This window comes from Camelus dromedarius, chromosome 9, assembly GCF_036321535.1.
Source record: "Camelus dromedarius isolate mCamDro1 chromosome 9, mCamDro1.pat, whole genome shotgun sequence".
Taxonomy (NCBI): Eukaryota; Metazoa; Chordata; class Mammalia; order Artiodactyla; family Camelidae; genus Camelus; species Camelus dromedarius.
The window spans coordinates 11,731,974-11,745,028 of record NC_087444.1 but is presented as its reverse complement, the minus strand read 5'-3'; the positions used below and the strand labels follow the sequence as shown (position 1 = coordinate 11,745,028).

The following is a 13,055-nucleotide window of genomic DNA, read 5'->3' as shown; positions in this document are numbered from 1 at the left end:
ATTTGATATTATGAAGCCAAATAATTTGGATAATGAATTACATTTTATATATTTATGCAGATATTTCACATAGATTTAGCATACAAAGTCAGAGAAGATTTCATGATCTGTTTTATTCCTTACTGTAATAATTGCAACATTCTGGTGTGTAAAGCACTACCTCTGAATGAAGAGTTAGTGAGGTGACAGTAATTCATTGGAGGTTAATTTCTATGGTGTATAGACTTGGTTTGCCCTCTTTTGGTAAAGTTTTGAAGTACAAACACATAGATGCCAAAAAGTATGCTGTCTGCTTTTGACAAATGTTATTGTCTTTTTTCCATGCCTTAGGCTTTCAAAATTATGCTCTGGGAACCAAAAGAGATTGACTTCCAAGAATATTATTGACATTATACTTAATGGTTTGGAACAGCAAATTTAATTAACCTCCAATATTAAAAATGACTCTGAAATGATAAAAATATAGCCACATAATTTTCTGATTTCAAGTGCTATGAAACTTAATATCCCTCCTAAATTTTGAAACTGTATGAACTTAATCATCCATTGATTATTCATAAAAGCAAGCAGAACACTAAAATTATATTGTGCTTCCACTGTCATCCTAGAAAATGATCAATACTAGTTTTTCTATTTAGTACAAATGGCAAGTGCAATCTTTTGATATGTCAACAAATTTTCACCTTTTTATATGGAATTGTAATCTCCTTTCAAAATGCCAAGTTAGTGTTTAAGTTCCACATATAAAGGGATATTTTGATTCCATAGTTCTTTATTAATTTCTTTACTGACACATTTTTTCAAGTACTGAGTTAATAGTTACATATATTTATTTCTAAGGTGAGAATTTATTTCCAGGTTAACCAAGGTTATTACGTTTCTTGATTCCATATCATAATACGGTTTTACTAGTTTCTTGGAAGTTTGATACAAAAAACTTATCTTCAGAAAAAAAAACTTAAATTGTACTGCAATTAAATCCTGTTTTCATATGCTTTATAACTAAATTCTAATTTGAACTCTCAAACAAAGCCAGAATATTTCACTTTGAGAATGCAAACTGAAACAAACTGAAATAATTTGTTTTGCTTCTGTGGCATATCATGGAATCCATTTTCTTCTTGTTTTGGTGCAAAAATAATTTCTATGCTGTCCATTCTATATATTTAATTTTTCAAAGTAATTGTTTTTATTTTCCAACTTGTTCACTTTAATATTAGATGCTTCAGTTTTATAATTAGAATTTTAACTAAATCATAACAAATTTATTCCAAAGAATATTAGTCTGAGAAACATATTTTAATTCAAATTTTAAATACAATGCATGATTCTCTTTCTTTATATTGTAAATATGTATATATATTTCCAAAAATAATAGATACATTAACTGTAAGAGTGGTTACTGTAGCATCAGAAGATAATGATCTATACTAAGTGGTCTGCTGATTTATTTTAATAAGATAATGTTAAATCTATAATTTATAATCTGATTCTGACTGCGTGGATTCAAAGCTTGCCTCTTTCATCTTATGACTAGGTAACCTCATGTAGGTCAGTCAGCCTGTCTGCTCAATTTGCTCATTTTTAAAAAGGAGGATAATAATAATCACCAGGATTGGCATGAACATGAAATTAGATTAATACATGTGAAGTTTTTAGCAAAGGGCCTTACATAAACTAAGTTCCTTATAAACATTAGCTACGGTGATTAAAGCTGGAAATCTAGATATATGCATGTTAACTTTTAAACACTGGGTAAAGTTAGTCATAGAAGAATCTGAAAAACTGAGAGCCATTCTTAGGGGATGGCTTATCTCATTTCTAAAGGGAAAAAAATCAGGCTTTTTGTATATTAAAAATATGTAACAAACAAATGACATTTAAACTAAAATATTAAAGGAGAAATCAAGGAGTGGAAAGGGAAAGATCATTTAAACAATTTTTTTAAAAAAGACACAGAACTTGGATTAATATATGCTAAAGATTCATGCTCGGTTTCATGGTTTCCTACAAAAACACCTTGAAAAAGGTATAGATATGAAAGAAATGTGCCATATAATTATGTACCCGAGGATGCAGTTGGTTCTTACTTTTAAAGGAGTGTATTTTACAGAAGATGTGAGTATTCACAATGCGGAAGCTGCTGGATTACCCTATGTATGGAAAAGCTCTCCATGATTTCAGAGAAGTTGGGCAGCATTTATGATGTGCACAATTTGCCAGCTTGGACTTACGTATTAAATGAAAAGCAAAGAAGATGTGTTCAGCTTGAAAAATGATTGCCTTTATAGTGTTATTGCAGAACTCCTTCCCCAGTGAAGGCCGTAAGAGGGAGGACAAGAAGCCTTTGAGGCAGATTCTGTTCTAAATAGTGCCACCTGATTTTGTCTAAATTATTGAGATACTGTGTTTACTAGTTTCTTTCTCTACAGATTTGGTTAATGATACCTATTTTGCCTCTATCTGGTGATAATAAATTAGAGAGAAGAAGGGGGAGAAGAGTGAAGATTTGAAATAATTTTGAAAATTAAAATTGAGAGAAACATTTAAAATTTAATTAAAATTATAATATGAGAGAGGGAGAGGGAAGCAGTAGTGAGGGAAGAGAAGAACCAGGAAAGGGAGGAAGCTAGAATGCATGGGAGGGGAACAGAGAGAGATGCTGGAAATTTGGAAAGTAATATATACTTCAGAATGCTCTTTGGATTTAAAAAGATGACCCTAATAAGGGACTCTGGAGTTTCTACTCCGAGATGGCAGGTTAAGCACACTCATGGCTTCTCTCTCCTAAGCAAATTCATAGAATTAAATTTTTAGTAAGCCAGAGAAAGAAAAAAATGAAGATGGGTTCTAATTGAACAAGACTATTAGCTCTGAAAGCACACATGAAAAAAAAAATTAACCTCTTTTGTATTATGTTAAGAATGGCTCCAATCTGTGGGTCCCTTACCCAAAATTGGTAGGTACTAGCAGTCTCTCTGGTGGTTTTTATTTCTACTGTTTATTTGCAAATTATCTATGCTGTTACTTTTTAGATCTATGTATTGTATATTGACTTTTTTTTTTCAGCTGGACAGTCTCTATATTTAATTGGTAAATTCATCCTATTCATCTTTATTGCAGTTAATGAAATATGTATGTATATTCATTTCTGCTTTCCTGTATCATGATTTAAAGTTTAACATTCTTCCATTTGCCATCAGGATCAATTCAGTTATTTTTAACTCTGTTATTCCATTTATTTATATTTTATTTGATGTTCTGTTTGAAGAACACTTCTATTTATTGGAAATTGGTGCATTCATGTTTATTTCTTTGATCATCACATTCACATTTTAATTCAGTATTAGCCCTGTCATCCCTACAAAAGTTTAAAAATCATGGATGACATTTTTTCCTTTATTTTATTTACTTTACCTCATTCCACTTTTTAAACTACAAAGCCTATCTTTCATTCAATTATTACTTCAGGGAAGTTCCACGGGTGGTAAAATCTCAACAATTCCTTGAATGTCTGAAAAATGTTGTATTTCCTGAGGATTGTTTTCTGCTCTTTTATTTGAAACACATATCTACATCTATCATGTATATGATATATAAAATTATATGTATGAATATTATGAAACTTTTAAAACATATAGAGAGAGCATTTGATGACCACCCAACTTCAATAATTATCAACACATTAGCAATCTTGTTTCATTTAATAATCTCACCAATCCTACCACAGCCTCCACACAAGTGTATGCTTTTTAATGGCCTGGAGTATTTTAATGTAAATCCTGGACATCATGTCATTTCAGCTATCATTATGCCACTCTAACTGATAAGAATTCTTTATGTATATAAAATCACCTGGGCGTTATCGCATCTAATGAAATTAACAATGACTACTCAATGTCATGTTTTATGCAATTTATATTCAAGTTTTCCAAGTTGTCTTAAAGGTGATTTTTGACATGTGATCTTTAGAATTGAAATACAAACATGATCCAAAACACTGCCTTTAGTTTTCTGTTGCTTAATTCTTTCTATTATCTAATAATCCTCCTTTCTTCCATTTTTGTTCTATTTATTTTCTAAAGGAACTGGATTGTTTGTCCTTAGGAAAGTTTTACATTTCTTTGGGTATAATTTAATATGCTGCTCTATCTCTTTCATTTCCAGTAAACTGATTTATACACTTCCTATTGCATCACATCACAAGGAAACATGTCTGGTGACATGCAATTAGTGAAACTAAGATCAATTCGTAGGTTTAGTGTTATCAGCCTGATCCCTCTACTATAAAACAAGTAAGTGGTTTTGCAAATCTGAATGATAGCTTCGGCCAAATGTCAAATTCTGGAATTTTTTTCCCCCAAATTTTGAGACTACTGTCAATTGAATAGACATAAATTTAATTCTCATCCTTTTCAGTATTTTTCATTTGCATAACGATTTTAAGTGTATTTTTCATACCTTGGTGCTCTAAAATTCAATCATTGTGTGTCAAAATGTGAATTACATAAATTTTTGTTGGCTGTTATCTTGATATTAAGCCATTTATATCTTTCTTCAATTTAGGATGATCTGCGAAAGGAGAAGAACAGAATATTGCAGACTTTGGCATAAGATTCCAGGCTCCTTGAGGCCACAGTATCGGACCTGGAAGCAATGAGAAATTCAGCTTCCTCACTGGAAGGAATATTCCAGTATTCCTTACTGGAATGAAAAAACTCTGGCACCATCAGGAAAGATAATTGGCCTGATATTAGGAAGAGAAAACTTGTCCTTTAACAATTAGAGCTTGAATTGAAGGGAGTGATAAACTTAATCCTCATTATTTGACAAAGCAAGAGAGCAGTACTGAAGATACCTCATAAGCTAGATAAACATTCGTTCTATGACTGTATAATTCTGTAGGTGCCTCATTTTATGTGCTTTGTAGTATCCATTTACAAATTTGATTCTCTGCAGTAAAATAGTTTCCTAGACAAAATGCCTTTGAATATACTGCAGCCAAATAGAGATTTTAGAATACCTGAGCATCTGCAATATATTTACTGCAGGTGTTGCAGCGATGAGATATATATATATATATGTAAGATGATTTTTAAAATAAGACATTTTGAAGATTACTGAAAATGGCAATGGAACAGATAGCTTAATTCAATATACTATCAAAATTTATAGAAATTAATTATTATAGGCTGTCTCGGAGTAGGGTGAGAATACTTTATCATGTACCAGGGGAGGAATCTGAGTTGGCTCCTGAAATGTGGTTCAGATTTACATTGGTTGAGGAGAATGGAGACCCCAGTGGGCGTGTTAAAGGAGGAAGACTAAACGTATGTTCAGAGAATGTGGCTGAAACTATCAGCCTGAGAGGGACAGCATATTTTAGAGTCTAAGGGCTCTGAAAAAGCTAATTTAGTCTTCATTTTTGAAAACCTTGAATGTCAGGCAAAGAGTGCAATTTACCCTGTAGGCAAGAGAAAATCACATTTTGAGCAGGGTCATGATGTGATAGAAGATGCATTTTAGGAATATTGACATATCAGAAGTATGAAAAATGAATTGCAAGATGGAAAGAGAATGGTTCTAGAAGAAGGATGGTTCTTCAAGAAGAATGGAAGCTATCCTCGAAGGGAATTTAGCCTGCACAGGAATAATAAAATGCCTTTTTAGAAACTGCTGAATACCATTCGGGCATGCAGTAAAGTGGAAAGTAAAGAATTAGGAACTGATCCTAAATTTTTATTATTGATAAGACTGAGTCACTAAATATTTTGGGAAAAGTAAAGGAGTCACAGCACTCTACTGATAATAATAAAATTAAATTAGGGTCATTTTATCTCAGAAATACATAATTATTCTTTAAAATTAAAAACTACAGTTTTAGTAATGTATTTTATTATATCCCAAGTTAAACTATATATATATATAGCTGGAAAAATATAAAGATAGATCTGAATATATTTTACCTTTGAAGGGGTCCATATTGCTTCTATATTTAATATAGATAGATATATTTTCAGTAATTTGTATGGTTTCAAGAAAGAAAACATTATAATCTCTGTGTTGAGGGAAAAAGTATCTGATATTTTTTCAATATTAAAAAATATATTCCTCAATGAAATGAAGAATATTTTCTTGAGAAAATATAATAGACTTTTTAATTTGAGGTAAAATATTTCTAATGTAATTCAAGGAAGTAGGAGAAAAACTCTCTCGTGAGTAACAGACTTTTCCCTGAGATCTCCCTGGGATTGTCGAAGATAGGTAAAGAATGTTAGCCAAGCTTTATTTATGGACCAGAAAGCAAACTGCATTAAAATATGTAACATAGAGTCTTGAGACTCTAACGACGTTTATGTCAGTGCATATGTCACATTTCTCTCTCTTGAATTCAAGCTAAATCTTTCCCAGTACCACTGTCAAACTTGCCTTATCATGATTTCCATAATATACAGGAGATTCTAAGAGCGCAAATTACATCAAAATACACTTGTGTATAATGTACTAAAACGGGAGCCCAGAATTCGTAATAAAGCCACCAGTAGTCAACCTTATGCATAATTCAGGAATGTCTTCTCCTTCTATAAACATTTTTTTCCCCTTCAGTTGAGTCCTCTGATTCCTTCATGGTCCATTTCTGCTGTGGTTGCTCTTGATTTCCACGTCAAACTTGTAATTACTTGGGTATCTTTTTTTTTTTTTTTGCTAAAATTTGTTATACTTGGTATACATGTTAATCCTATAAGTCAATTCTCAGAATATACCCTGTACAGTCATTATGCATGATGTTTATGATTTTGGTTCAAAAACTGCAATTCAAACACATATATTTTCTCCTTTTGAAAATTCACATGGAAATGAAAGAATAAAAGAGAGGAAGATTTTGATCCATTGTAAACAGACATAAAAATAAACAGTCTATAATGAGATCCACAGGTTAGTCTTTGATGTTTTGGGTTTTTTTCTTTTTTAAAATAAAGATAAATAAAGATTCAGAGGAAGATCAGAATTTCGGCACTTTTTGTACATGAAGAAAATAACTCGTGAGTTGATAGCTCCCCAGCAGAATCACAGACAGCCTAATTATCTGAGAGGCAGAGGCTAAAAGTAAGGAAACCTGTAGAATAATTTGTGGAAATAAGGAAAACTCACAATCGTGTGACACTTTTGCAAGAACTCCAGTGTCTAACACATGGGCACATCAGGGTCAAATATCTACTCATTCAAACCCAGCCTCCACTCAGCATGTAGAAAATACAGAGTAAAGCAAGTTACTACCACTGAAATAGCCATGGAAAGACAGCTGTGCCAGTTGGGGAAGGGGCGGTCATAGCCTAATTAATTTCTGATGCCACGACAATACAGAAAAGGAAATGTCTAAGACGGTAGTTAACATTTCTATGTTCCCTGGCATTAGGTCATTTCTCATTTGCCACAGTTATTGGAATATCTTATGACACACAGACCTTCCTGAGATGGATAAAGGTAGAGGGTAAATTTTGATGCAGTCGACAGGAAGATAGCTTAAGCCTCTGAGTGAATTTAGGAATGCAGAATGCCGTGCATTTCGTAGTAAATTCAGTATGAGCATCTTAACGAAAGAAGCGTTGTGTGTCATCTGGTCTTAGGAGGCACTTCTCTAGGTAGAGAAATAGGGTGTGTGTGTGTGTAAATACTAATTACTAGAACAAAAGTTTTCAGTAGATATAAAATCAACTGTCTTTATCAGTCTAATCTTCACATCTAATGAACTTGCAATGTAGAAAATAAACATAAAAATATAAATATTCAATGTTTTTCCCTTGGTGGCAGCTAAAGCAATGTATTTCTCCCCCAAAAGTTGATACTGAACAAACACAGTTGTTATAGACTGAACTGGATTCCCCTCAAGATTCGTATGTTGAAGCCCTAATCCACAATGTGACTGCATTTGGAAATACGGACAAATAAGGAGGTAATAAGGGTTAAGTGAGGTCATGAAGGCGGAACCCCAAACCCATCAGACTTACATCCTTGTAAGAAGAGGGACAGAGACCAGATCTCCCTCTCTCTCTCCAAGCACCCCCCAGAGGAGAGCTATGTGAGGACACTGCGAGAAGGCAGCTGTCAGCAATCCAGAAAGCAGCTTTGCTGAAACCAAATGTTCTGGCACCCTGACCTTGGGTTTCTTGCTCCAGAACTATGAGAAGATACATTTCTGTGGGCTAAGCCACGCGACCTGTGTCGTTCCGTTATGGAAGCCTAAGCAGACTAACAGGCCTCCTTCCATCATGATGACCTTTCAAAAGAATTCAGTGAAAATATTTAATAGGTAGAGACTGATGATGTGAATTTCTAGTGTGTCTTTCTGTCCCATGGAGGTTGAAAAGCTAAAAATGGCATTTCCCAGACTGTCCTGCAGACTATTGCTGCATGGAAATTAGGTCCAAGCAATGAGACGGGTTATTTGGAAAGCAGAGGCAAAGCTCATCGTTTGTGCTGTCTTGGTGCTTTTCTGCTGTCCTCCTGATCATGGGGACGGGGTCTATTCTGTAGCCGTTCTCCAGGGTCAGGTCACAAGCATTGTGATTCTAGAGACACAGTTGCAGGGGTAAGAGCAGCCGCTCCCTGGTCCCTAGATTGCAGCCTCGACAGGGTGTTTTTGAAGGTGACAGTCACAGCAGAAGCTTCCTGATTGTTTACACACTGAATTGTAGCAAATGTAGCGACCACCTTTCATTTTGGTCATTCCTGCGGCTTTTTCTGGGAGTCTTTCCTTGATAGCCAAGACTACATAGACTGCTTTCAGTTCTAAATATACTGAAATAACTTGTTCTTTTTATTCATGGGTAGAAATAGGTTTCCTGGGAACTAAAATATAATTTAGTAGACTCATTAAGAAAAAATATAAAATTATATATACAAAATTAAGTATAAAATAAATTAAGTATGAAAGTAAAATTAGGTATGAAAGTACTTAGAATGAAAAAAAAATAAATTATAAGTATTACAAGCTGACAAATATAATGGTTATCACCCAGCATAGAAAAAAAATTACCTAACTTCTAAAAAATGTTGTCCTTAATATATATCTACATTGTCTTTCCTTTATATTTGGAAGCATACACTCTGATCACTCTTTATAACAAAACCTTTGTAATACTTTACTATAGAGATAATATAGAAAGACAATTCATTTTTGCCTTTAGCATAGTTATTTGAATATTCATTTTTGATATTTGTATGCATGCAACATCATTTCACCTAAAGATATATCCACTGTTTGTACCACTGCTATAGTGTTGTGCCCCCCACAAACAGTACTTCTAAATTCTATTTAAAATAATTTTGAAGAATTTCTATTAAAAAGGAATTTATATGTCAAGTATATTTCTAACAGAAAATAACTTATTTTTTTTTTTACAAATTTATGAGAAACAAATGCCAATTATACTTCTACACATGATGATGGAAAGACTTCTCTCTACATTTCAACCCTTGTTTAAGCCTGTTACTGACATTCTTCTAGTGACAGAAGCCACAGTGCTTGTTCATATCTTGATATAGATAATGACTCTGCACTTTCATAGGGTGATGACAGCACTATTCTGAGAAACCATTCCTAAACTGGAAGACTTAGCAGTAACTTAACTTGGAAGTGAACCACACAAATACATCCTGCTAAAGCTAAATTGAACGTGTCTTAAATTCAGCTTATCCATAGAGAGAGCCCCATGTATAATGGTGGGGGACAGATGGATTGGAAAGGGGCAACAGTATTACCATGTATATTAAGTATCTTTATTTGGAAAACTTTTAAAGACAGTTGACCAAGAGAATGCAATGTAAAGCCATCTCCTAGAGTCTTAAAATCAGAACAAATGAGGGCTTCTAAAATTTCCTTAGCCTCAAGATAAATCTGCCTCTGAACACAGTCATTCTATTTCTGCTTAAAATAGTCAGTGGTTTCACTTTGTTGAAAATGGACCCTGACTCTTAAGAGACAGAGGTAGACTCAATTATATATATATATATAAAACATCTCAATAAGATTAATTTTTAAAACATAATAAGTAAAACTAAATGACAACCTATAGAATGGGAGAAATATTTGCAAAAGATGAGACTGACAAAGGCTTAATTTCTAGAATATATAAACAGCTCGTACAACTTAGTAAGAAAAAAAAACAAACAACCCAATCCAAAAATGGGAAGAAGACCTAAATAAGCAATTCTCCAAGGAAGACATACAAATGGCTGACAGACACATGAAAAACTGCTTAATATTGCTAATTATCAGAGAAATGCAAATCAAAACTACAATGAGGTATCACCTCATACCAGTCAGAATGGCCATCATTCAGAAGTCCACAAACAATAAATGCTGGAGAGGGTGTGGAGAAAAGGGAACCCTCGTACACTGTTGGTGAGAATGTAGTTTGGTGCAGTCATTATGGAAAACAGTATGGAGATTCCTCCAAAACACAAAAAATAGACTTATCAGATGATCCAGCAATCCCACTCCTGGGCATATATATATGGAGGGAACTCTAATTCGAAGACACATGCACCCCGATATTCATAGCAGCACTATATACAATAGCCAAGACATGAAAGCAACCTAAATGTCCATCAGTAAATGACTAGATAAAGAAGTTGTGGTATATTTATACAATGGAATACTACACTGTAATAAAAAATAATAAAATAATGGCATTTACAGCAACATGGATGAACCTGGAGATTGTCATTCTTAGTGAAGTAAGCCAGAAAGAGAAAGAAAAATACCATATATCACTCATACACGGAATCTAACAACAACAACAAAAAGACACTAACGAACTCATCTACAAAACAGAAACAGACTCGCAGACATAGTAGACAATCTTATGGTTACTGGGGGAAGGGACAAATTTGGGAGTTTGAGATTTGCAAATGTTAACCACTATATATAAAAAAAGATAAAAAGCAAATGTCTTCTCTATAGCACAGGGAACTATATTCAATATCTTGTAATAACCTTTTATGAAAAAGAATATGAAAATAAGTACATGTATGCATATGCATGACAGGGACATTATTCTGTACACCAGAGATTGATACACTATAACTGACTATACTTCAATTAAAAAAAATTATTTTAATCTATGGCCATCTCAATTAGAATGAAACCAGATTTTTCAACATGGCTTAGAATTTTCTGCCAGATGTTTCCTATTCTTTTCTGAACTCATGTTTGGAAACCATGCTTACTATACACTACCAGCATTGGCCTTCCTCTCTTGCTCAATTTTGGCAAACCGATTCCCACTTGAGGAGCTATTATTCCTGTGAACCATAGCCATGTTTTTCCAACAGAGTAACCAGCAGCCGCATGTGGCAGTTTTATTTTAAATTAATTGAAGACAATTAAAACTTATTTTCTCAGCCAAATAGCCACATTACTAATGCCAACTGACACATGTGCCTAATTGCTTCCATATTCGACAGCACATATTTTGAACGTTTTCCTCATTGCTGAATGTCCCACTGGACGATGTTGGTCTCGAGTGTTCTGCCAGGTATTTTCATGCAGATTTACTGTCATCATCTTCCATGAAGCCCATCTAGTCGCTATGGCTACTGTTGAATCCCCTCCAGCCACTATCTTTCAGTTATATCATTTTCCCCTCTTTGCCATTTATCACTATTTCTTATTTATATATGATTATTTACTTGTATACTAATTATTTTGTTCTTTGTTTTGGTGAGTGGGTATGTATGTTTCTATATAAGAGAGACATCCCCAGCATATTCTTGAATATTGCCTTGTTCATATTATATCTACAAAATTATTTGTAAAAGAATGAAAGAAAAGCAGAATCAATTAATTCACTGTCATCTTGCTATTTAAAAACAGAAGATACTGCTTTCAGATAAAAATAATACGATAATTAATGAAAATAGGGTAGTGAAGCATGTACATGGTACTGTAGAAAACTGAATCAGCTTAAAGAATTTTTTAAATAAGTTAAGATGTGAATTATGAATTCAAACTTAAATTTTTAGGTCCTGTATAAATATATCAAGCAGCAAAGGAAATTATTATTAATTTTATTCACCTAGAAATTACCTTTATTTTATGTGATGAAATTTTTTTCTGTTTTTATCATTCTCTGCCTATCGTTTGCTAGTCCTCAGCAAACTTTTTTCTGTATTAGTGGGGCACTAAATAAAAGAATACATATGACTAAATAAAATAATCTTCCCTTGTTCTGTTTACTAAATACTTTGCACTTAAAATATTACTAGAACAAATCGAATATCTTAATTAGCATTTAAACAAGAGATACAGACATTTCAGTTATGCTGTTTGTCTTCAATATTTGGAAAAATATTTTTACACATGTTAAAAGTTGCTTAGTCAATCTATCTTCACTTAGCTTATCTAAAAGAAAATGAATTTGTCCCAAGTTTTTTAAACTCTCATTCTATGATGAGATGACCCTTAGTCTATGCTGACACTGTAATTTGGCTACTGTTTACTTCTACAACTTATTTGTTGCTTTTTCCTCTGTCCCTTTCTACACTTGTCACATAATGGTATCCTTACTGTCTTTCAGTGCCACAACCAAAGAACACCTCCTCAATGAGACAATATAGGTAGACTTTTTCTTTCATCAGCACACCGAGAAAAACATTGTATCTGAACTCACTTTCTTAACATTTACTTATTTGTTGGTAAACGTGACTCTAGATTATAAGTCATTCAATAGTAATGAATGTCTCCTACGCATGTATTTATTTGTTAGGAGCTGCACACAGTCAGCCTTTAATAACCGTTGCTATATCAAATACTAGTGCATCATGATAACAAATGAGTGTTCATACAGCTTTAAGACACAAAATGGTCAGGAAGACAGCTTTATATCTAATAAACACTTTACTACATGATGTATTTAATTACGTATTTAAAAATCTATTGCATGTGAAAGCTTTCACTGTATTTATTAAAATAATTTTCTTCCTTGGAGATGTCTTCAGATACTGTATTTCTATGATAAACTTTAAACAAAGGGGATTATTTATATATTTTT

The 13,055-nt window shown here is 33.2% G+C and overlaps 1 long non-coding RNA gene across 1 annotated transcript in view; it reads left to right on the top strand.

Annotated features, from left to right (window-relative positions):
• The window catches only part of LOC135322000 (uncharacterized), a 43,659-nt gene extending 36,730 nt beyond the window's left edge, over nt 1-6,929 (top strand). The window contains exon 4 of the long non-coding RNA XR_010382212.1: nt 4,567-6,929. This is a non-coding gene — a long non-coding RNA (uncharacterized LOC135322000). The remainder of the gene's footprint in view (nt 1-4,566) is intronic.
• The last annotated feature ends 6,126 nt before the right edge of the window (nt 6,930-13,055 follow it).